This window comes from Eumetopias jubatus, unplaced genomic scaffold (genome assembly GCF_037043125.1).
Source record: "Eumetopias jubatus isolate StellerSeaLion01/CBP00866 unplaced genomic scaffold, mEumJub1_p1.0 scaffold_17, whole genome shotgun sequence".
In the NCBI taxonomy this organism is placed as follows: Eukaryota; Metazoa; Chordata; class Mammalia; order Carnivora; family Otariidae; genus Eumetopias; species Eumetopias jubatus.
This window is the reverse complement of record NW_028274823.1, coordinates 25,854,726-25,864,894: the sequence shown is the minus strand read 5'-3', so window position 1 is coordinate 25,864,894 and position 10,169 is coordinate 25,854,726.

The window sequence follows — 10,169 nt, the reverse complement described above, 5'->3', positions numbered from 1 at the left end:
GCAGACAGCACATTCTGGGCAGAGCAGGGAGGGTGGAGCAGAGGATGTAACTGTCTCTAGGAGCTGGGGCGGCACGGGAGTAAGTCACGACACCAATTGATGACCCTTTTTAGTGTTTTATCCCCCTGGGATTTAATTCTTATTTTAGTCCAGAATTATGCAGCCCTTCAGCCAGGAGCCTCTGTCCCTCTCTCCCTCCTTTTATCTTCCCATCCTCTTGCTTTTCATGTTTTTTTTTTTTTTCTCTACTTCCAGTTTTTACTGCGTGCTTATCCCCAACCAGAGCCTCCACTTCCTCTGACACCCACCCACCATGCGTCTTTGGTGGTAAATGAACCGCCCCAGCAGGAGACAGAGATTTCTAGCTCTTCTCCTTCTTCCTGCTGAGGCTCCGTGGCTGGGATTTTTCAGCTCAGCCTGTTTCTTTCTTTCTTTTTTTAAGTTTTTATTTAAATTCTGGTTAGTAACACACAGCGTAGTTATCAGTTTCAGGTGAACTACAATTTAGTTCAGCACCTCCATACAACACCTGGTGCTCATCACAATAAGCGTGCTCTTTAGCCCCCATCCCCGAATGCCCCCTCCCCCTCCCCACACCTCCCCTCTGGTCACCATCAGTTTGTTCTCTGTGGTTAAGTGTCTGTTTCTTGGTTTGCCTCCCTCTCTCTTTTTTTCCCTTTTGCTTGTTTGTTTTGTTTCTTAAATTCCACATATGAGTGAAATCATATGGTATTTGTCTTTCTCTGACTTATTTTACTTAGCAAAAGTGTCATTGCAAATGGCAAGATTTCACTCTTTTTTATGGCTGAGTAATAATCCATTGCATACATATACCACCTCTTCTTTATTCATTCATCAGTTGATGGACACTGGGGCTGCTTCCATAGTTTGGCTATTGTGGACAGCAGTGCTATCTATACACATCGGGTGCACGTATCCCTTTGAATTAGCATTTTTGCATTCTTTGGGTAAATACCTAGTAGTGCAATTGCTGGATCATAGGGTAGTTCCATTTTTGACTTTCCAGAGTGGCTGTGCGAGTTTGCCCTCCCACCATCGCTCAGCCTCTTTCTGATAGGACGAGCTCTGAACTATGAGCCAGGTGCTCAGGGATATCATGCGGCTCTATCCAAGCTGAACCAGACAGTCGGAGACTCTACATCATGACAAGGCAGTTCCAACATGAGTCTCTGAGTCCCACTCCTCCTAGGTGTCCCAAGTTGCAGGAGGAGAGACTGACGTCCAGAGAGGTGAGCAGGGAGGATGAATTCACACACAGCCTAGGTGCCAGACTCCCCACCCAGTGCTCTTTTCCTATTGGAAAAGTCTGGAAGGCAAAACACTGCCTTTTTGCTTGTGGCACTGTGCTAGGGGCTTCCTGGAATCCCATGCTGTTTGTCTTCTTACAGAACATAAGGCTGAGGGAGGGTTAAGTATGTGGCTCTGGACCACACCTGGCAGATGCCCTGGGGCCAGGCCAGCGATGGGAAGCAACAGGGAGTGGTGAGGACTGTGGAAGACTGGAAACTGCTCGGCTCAACTAAAAGAGGAAGGAGAGCCCAGTGTGGCCTAATGTCTGACTTCTCAAGAGGCACCAGAATTCTGGACTTTTTAAAATAGATAATCTGATTGGCTGTATTAAAATAGGAAACCTGGAGTCGGTCAGACAAAAAGTCTCATGTGACCTGAGTTCAGGCTATTCTTATGTGGACTGAGTGCAGCCCCTGCTCTAGGCACATCGACGGACCTGGGGGATTTGACAGGGGGTGGGGGGTAGAGGCAAAGTATTCCAAATGTCGAGATGAACATCGATGAACACTGGTCCGTTGCCTAGCACTTTCTTTGCTGCCGCTTTCCTTGAACAACTTCCTTAGACAGGGAAAGAAATTATAGCAGAAGAATGTTGTGGAGTTTCTGTTGTAAGAGTAGAGGGCTAAGGTTAATGCGGGTGGAACTTTCTCTCCTATGCAGACAACGAGGAGTTGGGGGAGGGGATCTTCTTGTAGGAACTGACTGAACTCCCAAGTCCAGTTGAATTTAAAAAAAAAAAAAAGCTGCCAGTGAGTGCTTACTATGTGCCAGGTATTATGTGTTAGGTCATTTATTTAATCCTCATGATGACCATATGGGGTGATTTCTCTCTTTGTTTTTAATGGGTGAAGAAATTGAAACTCAAAGAGTTTAAGTAACTTGCTCAGGGACACACAGTAAGTGGCTTTCTCTAGCACTATGTTTTCCCGACCAAAGAGTCCTCCCCGTCCCCCAAAGCCCATGCACATGTGCACATAAGCACCCCCACTCTAGATACAGACACATGAAATTTTGAAAGTCATTCTAAGGCTCCTATTAAAAAAGTGACTTTCGTATCTTGTGCAGTTTTTCATTAGTGAAAACTGTCTTTGGATGAGCTTACCTTTCCCATGAACTGCAGTTTATTGGCTTGGCAAAGGTGTCAGTGAGGGTTTGGTTGTGGTTTATTTCCCAGCTCCCGGAGAAGCGCTCAGCCCGGGAGACAACCCAGCCCGTCTTTGTGGCAGCCAGCAAGCTGGTGGCAGGCAAGGAGTAAGCACTGAACACAAGTCGGCTCCTTTGCCTTCCTTCCCGTTCCTTTTGGGGCTAAGCCAGGCTTTCTGCTCTCACTCCTGGCCCTTCCCTCCACGATGGAATAGGACCAGCCTGCTGCCCCCCAGCTCTCTGTCTCTTCTTCGGCCTCGGCCACAGCATCTCGCGCATGCTGGGAATGCACCCACCTGCCCTGGGAGTTTGATTATAGTCAGTGTATGATCTGAAGCTCAGAAGAGACTATCTGTCATATTCCTGTGAAGGACGTGTGTTTTTGTTTTTTTTTTTTAAGCAAAATCAGTTTATCTTAGAGATCATATATTTGCTAGGAATAGAAGTCCCTGGAGTTAGCTTAAGGAAGGGCTATGGGCCTGCTGGAATCCAAGTGGAATTTGAGGCCGCAGGGAAGGTGGCAACCAGGCTATTCCCAGGCCAACAGTGGCAGCAGAAAGCCCCGGCCTCGCATTAGTGCTTCACCGTTAGTGGGATTCAGCTAAGCTCCACTTCTGACCTGCTCCCATCTGTGGCTCAATCTCAAAGTTTCCATTTCAAATTCCCAGAAGTGACAAACCAAAGGCCGTCACCTGGGCAAGATGGCCGTCACCCATGGAATTAGCTGTGGACAGGGTGCCCCCAAAATGTTTTGTGCCCCTATCATTTTACTGCAATATTATTATTACAGTGAGGATGAGATCAGAATGCCCAGAAGGGGTGAAGTCATCCTTTTCAATACTTATCCTCAAATGCCTCTGCTGTAAATTTTTTAAAATTAAAAAACATTTATTTTTTTAAAAGATTTTATTTATTTATTTGACACACAGAGAGAGATAGCGAGAGAGAGAGAGGGAGAGAGAGGGAGAGAGCACAAGCAGGGGGAGCGGCAGGCAGAGGGAGAAGCAGCCTTCCTGCATGAGCAGGGAGCCCGATGTGGGGCTCGATCCCAGGACCCTGGGATCATGACCTGAGCTGAAGGCAGCGGTTTAACCAACTGAGCCACCCAGGCGCCCCTAAAATTAAAAAACATTTAATTAAGAAAATTACAATATGCACTTGCTGGTTCAAAAGCCAAGTGATCCTTCCTCCATGGGGCAAAAAAAAAGAGGAAATCAGAGGGCAGGAAGTCAGGGCTCTAATCTGCCAAGAACAGCGGACATCAGGGTTTAGGTGTCAACTCGGACTCTGGACCATCCTAATTTCTTTTGGAAAATAATGATGAAAACAATGTAGAATGAGGGACATTTTTGCAGCCAGTCACCAAGACTGGAATAGTAGTGTCCCTGCACTGAAGTAGTCAAGAATATCCAAGACAGTGACTGGCACATAATAGATGTTCAGTAAATGGTAACTGTGATCATCGACCCCCAAAGGCAGAGCTCGGCAATGACGGGGACCGAGTGCAAAATAAAATTGTTAACAGAGTAACTGACAACCCACCGTGGCCCATGGAGAGCAGAAAGTGGCTTGTGTGGAATGGACTTGGTGAAGAACAGAGAGGTAGTCTAGATTGGCAGAAAGAAAGCTGGAAAGGGATGACCACGGTAGCTTTCAAAAAACATGAGTGAGTATAACTGATATGCTAAGAGATTGTCGCAGTGAATGAAAAAACAACACCTGACTATATGTTGTCTACAAGAAGCTCATTGTAAAAAAAAAAGACGTCTGTCGATTAAAAATGGATAGAGGAAAATATACCAGGCTGACACTAATCAAAAGAAAGCAGGAGTAGCCACATTAATCTCAGAGCAGATTTCAAACTAAGGAAGGTTATCAGGGATAGCGATGGGTAATGATGATTGTGAGTCTGAAAACCCTCAATGTGCCTCCAAACACAGAGCTTCAAAAGAGTCTTCTGAAAAAGTCCAAAAGAGCCATTTTACAAAAAATCTGAAATCAAGAAGAGCATCCCCGGGAGGCTGTCGGGCCAACTTGACTGTCTCTTGGGGCGAGAGGACAGGGTGGTGTGGGGACCGAGCATGCTGGACAGGTTTCCATGGAAGACTCGGGGTTGTTCCAGGCCAGGAGGATCAGATCCCTCCAGGCATTTGCCCACTCTCCTAGGAGCTTGGAGAAGACAGATGCTTTCAGGAAGACAAGCTGTTGGGAATTCCAGCTCCCTGGTGGAGAAGGGCTGCACTGGCTGGAGTCAGGGCTGAGCCCAAGGTTCTGCTTTATTTCCAGGAGGAGCCAAGGGAGCCAAAGTGGCCCTGATGGGGACAGGGGCCAGGTCTAGCTCTTCTAGCCCCGAGGTTTCTGTAGCACAGAGCAGGGGTTGGAGGAGAGGTTCTCCCATTCCTGATCGGCCACTGTACCTGAATGACCAGCACAGGGAAGGATAGGCATACCTCCACTGGAGTCAGACAGCTACACTCCAATCTCAGCTCTACCTCGACTTATCTGCATGACCTTGTGCATGTTCCCCTCTGCATCTTAGTTTCCCTCATGTATGAAATGGCAATAGTAACATAAGGTTGGGGTGCTGGTAAGTGCACAACAAACATCAGCCGTTATTATAAACCAGTAAGCCTGGCCAGAGCAGAAATCACGTCTCGTTCCTCAGCTGATCTCTCTAGGGCAGCTTGGCTCCACATGGGCTCTCTGGCTTGATGGGCTGAATGACATCCATCTGTTTGTCTTCAGACCTCAAATACATTCACCCATCTCTACTCACTGGTGAACTCACCCATTAAGCTTCTAGTGTCATAGTGAGGAACCCAGGTTCTAGAGTTGGAATGCCTGGGTCTTTTTTTTTTTTAAAGATTTTTATTTATTTATTTATTTATTTATTTATTTATTTATTTATTTATTTATTTATTTATTTATTTATTTATTTATTTAAGAGCTAGAGGGAGCTCTAGAGAGTGGCAGAGGGAGAGGGAGAAGCAGACTCCCCACCGAGCAGGGAGCCAGCCCCTCGAGCCAGGGCTCGATCCCAGGACCCCGAGATCATGACCTGAGCTTAACCAACTGAGCCACCCAGGCGCTCCTGGAATGCCTGGGTCTTACTCCCGGTTCTGCTACTGAGTAGCTGTATCACCTGAGTCATACAATTTAATCTCTTTCTGCTTTTGTTCCTTCATCAGTTAAAAAAAAAAAAAAATGACATCCTCACTTTTTAGCATCTTGCCAGGGGTGAATGAATTCATACATGTAAGATACTGAGAAAGGCACCAGGTGCTTTGGGATCCTGCCGTTCCCCCTCTGAAGGCCGGCGCAGGTTGGGTGCTGCGGGGGCTGGCTGGGAAGTAAGGGCCTTTCTCGGGAGCCTGCCCCTGCCGTCAGCCCAGGGTCCCGCTACAGCCCAGCGTCCTCGTCCTTGGAGAGGTGGCTGGCTCTTGGGGCTCGGACGGAGCCTGGAGGGTGTGGACTGCCCTTTCCCGGACCAGTGGGTATTTGCTCCGTGTTCCAGTTTCCCATCCAGAAGCCCATCCTGATTCCCATCCAGGCGTGAGGGGAGCACAGGTGGCTAATTGAGCTGAAAGCAGCGTGAAGGTACCAGGGAGGAAGTGGAGACATCTATTCTCCTCTGATCATCACTGGCTCCTTTGTTGCTTCTTTGTAAGCATGGGCCCCCTCCTCCCAGCTGAAGACTGGTGGGAGGGACAGAGGGAGGGTGGTCAGGGGGAGCTGTGGCTAGAGATTTTCTCCTCCTTCTGTGTGTGCTTCCCGGGCCTGGGCTTTTTACTCAACATCTACCTGTGCTGGAGGAGTTGGTTTCATTTCCATTTGAAGATAGCACGCAGAGCTGATTTTCTTTTAACTCAGTTCACACAATTCTGCTGTTTCTCTCCTCTTCCCCTGGCCTGATACATTTATTTTTATCCTGTAAGGAGAGCTCCATCTACTGCCCCATCCAATGGGGAACTCAAGGCCACGGTCCGGATTATTAAGGGTGATAAGCGCTACAAACCTTGAACAAAACCCTTCATGTGCCTGGGTGCCTGAGGCCAGCATGGTTCATTCAGATATAAGCACCACTCCGCTCTTCTCAGGGACAACGGATCCACAAACCAAAGGGAGTTCGAAAACATCCGTTTCTTTGGTCTGCAGTGAAGTCAGAGATTGGACACACAAGTTCATCAACATTCAGTATGTCCCCAGCACGCTTCGGTCACCTAGCCGAGGACAAAAAGAGGAGGTGAGAGGAAAGGTAACTGAGGTTCATGTCTCAAATGCTTAGGAAGTACTACTCAGCAAGAAGTCACTTCTAGATCTTCCCGTGTGTATCATTGTTCCTAATCAAGCTCATACTGATGGAGTGGCTCTATGTGCCAGACATTGTTCTAAGTACCTTTGCAATTCACAGGATAACTGACTTCAGAGTCCCATCCTGAACTCAGGTCTCTGATCCAAGCCCACGTCATTATCATATCACATGCTACACTGTGTTTTCTGTTTTATGTATTTTTTTAATTTTATGGATTTTAAACTCCTTAGTTGTCCTGGCCCTCACATTTAAGGCTGTTACCACCGTCTCCATTTACAGGCTGGGGCACGCAGTAAAGCCCGGGAAGGTGAACTAAATCAGTAGCAGGTGAAAAATACAGTTACTGGGCTCCTGCTGCCATTACTCAGGGGTTATCAAAACGCATTGGAGAGTGTGAATTTGCCTCAGTTTCTGCTACTCATTGAAAGCACTGTTGTCGTTGTTCAGTTCGCTGTTGTGGCCGAGGGCAGTTGGCCCGATAACTCCCTGTTGAGTGTGTGAATTCCTGTGACCTGGGGGCAGGGCTGTGTGGGCAGGAAGCCTCCGGTCCTCCAGGGGTGCCAGCCCCAGCACCCTGGCAAGGTTCTCCTCCCCGGCCAGCCTGCAGACCTGCCTTTCACTGCCAGTGGCATATCGTTCAATTTGGAAGACATGCAAGGGAATAAGTGAAATAAAGATATGCCAATACAATAAAAACTCACCCAAGCTTTATGAATTTTAACCTTTAGAAATACTTGGCAACCACTATAACTTAATGTTCCCGCCAAGGTCCGAAGAGTGTACAAATAGATCAAATTGAAATCAGGTTTTCACAACTGGTGGGCTTCTGTGATGTCCTCAGTCACAACGCATCAAAAGAAAGGTGTATTACATGAAATGAAGAAGAAACATTTTGTTCTCGGATTCACCCAGTGTCCACCACCCCCTACCTGTAAGGGAAGGGACAATTGTTGCTTGTTTCAGGGTTTCCCGAGGCTCTGTCAGTGGTGGTTTGGACATCAGGGGACCTGCTCCCTCTGGGTCTGTCCAGTTCTTTTTCCACATAGCCATTTCTCCCTGCCTGCCAGGGTATTCTCTGTGCTCTCGGCGAATCTGGGAAATAACTGAGGAGCCTCATTGCTTTCCTTGTGGTCTGAATGGGGTTTTAGGTTCTCTCAGCTGTCTTCTTGAATCGGGTGGTGGAATCAGACACACTTAGTTTACGCTTCTAGCTCAGTCATGAGCTGGGTGAGCTTGGGCAAGTCATTAAGGCATTATTATTATTATTTTGAGAAGATCCTGAAATGTAACCCTTAGAATTGTTACACAAAGACAAAGAGTAAAGATATTTTCTGCTTGTCCATTGATGAACCCCAACTCCAGACGATACTGAGCATGTGCCCTGGGCCAGGGGATGGTGTCTGGGAGTGTAGCTCTAATCCTATAGCCTTCTGCTCTATCTTAAACATTCCTGGGGGGCCTGGATGGCTTTGTCTTTTAAGCATCTCACTCTTGATCTCAGCTCAGGTCTTGATCTCAGGGTCATGAGTTCAAGCCCCCCATTGTGTTCCACAATGGGCATGGAGACTCTTTAAAAAAAAAAGAATTTAAAACATTCCTGCAGAGTTTGCATTGTATTCCATAATATGCCCATGCTTGTTTTGACAGAAAATGGTACTCTCTGCTCCCACATCATTGGATAGAGAATCAACATTCCATGGTTAACAGTGTATTGTGTGCACCCTGCAATGCTCTAGGACTTTTGGCATCATCTGCCTGTCACCACTCCTCCCCTATTTCAAAGGCACGGGTGTCTGAGAAAGCATGACCACCGTGCCTGGTGCTTGGTAAGACCTCTTTATTTTTCAATTTATTTTTAAGTCATATAATTCAAGTTTTAAAATTGAAGTATAGTTGGCCCACAATGTTGCATTAGTTTCAGGCGTACAACATAGTGACTGGACAATTCTATGTGTTATAGAACGCTGTGCTCCCCCACAATGTAGCCACCAGCTGTCACCATACAGCGCCATGACAATACCATTGACTCTATTCCCCATGCCGTACCTTTCATCTCCCTGACTTAATTCATTCTGTAACTGGAAGCCTGCACCTCCCACTTCCCTTCACTCCTTTTTGCCCATCCCTCCCTGCTGGCAACCACCTCTGTGTTCTCCGTATTTATGGGTCTGTTTCTGGGTGGGACCTCTTTAATGTTGCTTGAAACTAATTTCTGGAATAAAGGCTGAAGAGGTCAGTAGGTAAAGGGCTCCTTGGAGAACACCTGTTTGCCCTTCCCCCGCCCAGACCTGCTGCCCCCTCTCCCCCCGTTTTGATGTGGTTCCACCCCCTAGCCAGGCGGCCAGGGGCTTGCTGCTTCTGGAGTTTGTCAGCATGTCCCCCATGGATCTCAGACTGACTAATTAGCTTCCCCTGCCTGATTGCTGAAGCCACAGGGCTTTGCCAGGCCCGCACTTTTCCGCATGGCGTCTGCTGAGAGAAAGCAGGGCTGAACCTTTAATCCTGTCTTGTCTACATTGTATGGGTGTGCATGAGCTCGTATGGAGGTAGATGTGGGTGCACACCCCCATGGCTTGAGGGTGTGGGGCTGTGGGTGCTGCTCCCAGAGCCAGTCGATATTTCCCTGCATGGTCAGAGATGGTCAGAACGTTTGGGAAGACTTAAACCAAAGATTCTCGTCATTATGGAGGATGATTTAGGGGGAGGGTGGCATCAGGTTACTGAAACTAGTACCCTCATTTCGATGCACATTTTATTAATTTTTTTTTTTATCATCTAACTTGGCCTTTTGGTTTGAAAGAAATCAGGATCAGTCAAAAAAAAAGGTCGGGCTGAGGATCAGATAGTTCTCTCTTCCTCTCTCTTGGGTTTCCTATATGTTAAAGGTGGGTCATGTCACCAGTGGTCTCCTGTGCTTTCTTGGCTCACACCCCCTCTTGCTAATGCAGGACCCCAGTCCTTGCCAGTGCCCCTCAAGTGTTCCCGGGTGTACCCAGGAAGTTTCATAAGCAAGTCTGGTCAGCTGCTGCAGGTTTCCGCTGGACATTGCTGCCCCTGGGCCAACTGTGCATGTCTACCTCTGCTGGACACGGCCATGGCCACAGGGCTCTCTGCCTTCTCTGCATCTCCACCATGTTCTGCCACAGAGCATCACGGTCTCCCTCTGTGAACACCTGCCCTGCCAGGGAGGCATCGATAATGCCCCAGAACTTTCAAGGCGCTAAAGCATGGCAGTCCGTGGCAGAGTTGGAAGGAATAGCTGTCTCGACTTCGTGCTTCCCAAAGCAGGCTTGCCTGCAGCTGCTGCCTTCAAGAGTGGTTGGGCACGGGGCTCTTTCATTTTGCATTAAGGGTCCTCTCTCCCCGGGGGATCGGGATAGTGTGAAGTTGGAATCTGGGTAAT